At 39.1% G+C, this 2,635-nt stretch overlaps 1 pseudogene; it reads right to left on the bottom strand.

Moving 5' to 3' along the window:
• Positions 1 to 610: 610 nt before the first annotated feature.
• LOC132660297 (protein mago nashi homolog 2-like) lies at positions 611 to 1,113 on the bottom strand (annotated as a pseudogene).
• Positions 1,114 to 2,635: the final 1,522 nt, after the last annotated feature.

The following is a 2,635-nucleotide window of genomic DNA, read 5'->3' as shown; positions in this document are numbered from 1 at the left end:
CTGAGCCAAAGTTGGACACTTAACCCACTGAGCCACCCAGGTGCCCCTACATTTAAGTTTTTAAAATTTAAACTCTACCTGAGCTGATATTTCCTTATCCACTTTCTTTTTGTCTGTTTGTGTGTTTTTTTTTCAGGCTTTGACATGTTTTATTAGAACATAATTTCAACAAAAGGTTGCTTTTATTTACAGAATTTAATATGTGTGGGGACTGTCCAAACCACTTGGACCCAAATGAGAATAGACATTAAGCCTGTTTACATATTTTATTCATTTTAAAATGTTTATTTTTGAGAGAGAGCACGCAGGAGGGCTTGAGCATGAGTGGGAGAGGGGTAGAGAGAGAGGACAGAGAATCCCAAGCAGGCTCCGTGCCACCATCAACATAGAACCCACGCAGGGCTCAAATTCAGGAAAGGTGAGATCATGACCTGAGCCGACATCAAGAGTTGGATGCCCAACTGACTGAGCCACCCAGGTGCCCCTGTTTATGTATTTTCTAATTTTTAATTGGTATATAAAAAAGTTTAACATTTATAAAAATCCCAGTATTATAAATGACAAACTCATCCCTTAATTAAATATAAAAACAGCTTTAAAAACATACAACTTAGATTGTTTTCATCTTGAATTGTAATCCAATAAGACTAAAAACTAAACATTCCAGGTCCTATAACAAATAGTAAAATACTTGAAGGCCTTCAGGATCCTTTGACTGATTTATGTCAATAAGAGAGCCTATTTTTTATTTTTCTTGCAGGGTCTACAAATAACTTTATTGAAAATAAACAAGAGCACATATTTTTGATGTGGTAAAAGAAATGTGTTCATCTCCATTGACAATTTTAAGCTCCAGGTGGCTAACTCTGTCCGAGGGGGGCCACAAAGCATCTTCTTTTGTAATTTCACTGTCATCAATAATTCTCTTCAGTTCTCCCATTACATTCTTGTGTATTTAAGCCCCCTTTCTGATCATGACATCATTTTTGTAATTGCTGTGGTTGGCATATGTAAGCTTTCTCTCTGGCTGAACCTCATACTCCAGAAACTCATGTCCAAGCTTGCCTTGTGCCCTACACAGCAGCACAGGTAGAAATCACTGGCCATAGTCATTTTTGTTCCCTCTTTTTGTGTTTACAGTTTCAATTGCTCAGTTTTGACTTTTCCTTTCTTTTTTTTTTTTTTTAATTTACTTGAGGTTTAACCCTCAAGCAGCACATAGTTGGATTTTACTTTTTAACTAGTATTTGCCTTTCATTATGGGGCATTAAGCCTTTTGCGCATGTGGTTATAACTGCTTTGTATATCTTCTGCTATCCTGCTTTATATCTTTTGTGCAACCTTGCTCTTTCTTTCGTCTTATCTTTGCTCTACAGAGTTTCTTTAATTTGCTGTTATCTTTTCCAGAGACTTGGAAGAGATTTTGTGACTGTTTTAATTTTGTGACAGTTTTCGTAGGTTTTGTTTTTAGTGAAAGGAATTTTTAGCCTATATTTCTAAAATTATCAAAGTAAAAAAATTAAAGATATATTTTTCTCCATTTCTTCCTCTAGAGAGACAGGTCCTAAAGGTGCAGTGATGAGAGAATTGCAAAGCAGGGGGCTAAGACTCTCCAGAGCCGAAGCATCGCTCCCCTGCCTCAAGCTTCTTTTATTTTTGCAAATTGTCTTGATGACACCAAGAACATACAACATAGTATTTGGCATCTTGACAGGTCCTGCACCTGCAGTGTATTCCATACTGGGTCATGAATACATCTGGCGCCAGACAAAACATTCTTATCCCAGGCCTGGCGCCCGTATGATGTCCTTCTGGAGAGAAGGAGCAGTCCCGGCGGCCTTCCGTCCTGGGAATGAAACTGCTTTCAGTTCCTTGCTGCTCCGTGGGTTTCCTTCAGAACATTCTTACAGTGCCTCCAGCTTCTTGTTCTTCAACGGCTTCCTCGTTTTTGTAAGAATAAACTGCATTGAGTTGCAGATGCCATTAAACGGCTGATTTGACATTCTACATTCTATTTTTCGGTACATGGCAGTGATAGAATGTATTCTTGTTCACCAATGTTTGTATCCCTTCCTCGGAGGAGAATATATATTCTTGGCCTGTTGATAGACATCAGGCATGAAGAGAATTTGCCCCTTTGGATTCTGTGTCTCCCTCTCTCTCTCTGCCCTTCCCCGGATCATGCTCTGTCTCTCTCTCTCTCAAAAAAATAAACATTAAAAAAATAAAAAATAAATGTCTGCTGGAATATCCAAGAACTGTCCTCAGGCAAAGCAGTTCTGCTTATCGGGACAGCAATTAGTAGTCTCCTCAAGAGACACAGGTAGAGAGGACTTTAAGAACAAAGTATTCAATAATGCAGAGTTTTGTCCTTATCCTGAAGGCAGCAGGAATCTGGTGATGGTCTCAAGCACACATTTATTTATCCAAGAAAAAGTATTGGACAATGACTACGTGCTCCTCACTACTTTTACTGAGGGCACCAGCTGTGAGCAAAATGAGGTCCTGCTCAAAGGGACCTTCCTTGTGGCAAGATGACAAGTTCTGTTCCAGACACTGTGGTAACACGAGCATAGCCAACCCAACAGTCTCTGACAGTCCTTTTATTGCCTTAAAATTTACTATGAGAAAGTTT

The sequence above is a fragment of the Panthera onca genome, chromosome B4, assembly GCF_046562875.1.
Source record: "Panthera onca isolate mPanOnc1 chromosome B4, mPanOnc1 haplotype 2, whole genome shotgun sequence".
NCBI lineage: Eukaryota > Metazoa > Chordata > Mammalia > Carnivora > Felidae > Panthera > Panthera onca.
The sequence above is the reverse complement of the archived record's forward strand: the minus strand, read 5'-3'. Positions and strand labels throughout refer to the sequence as shown.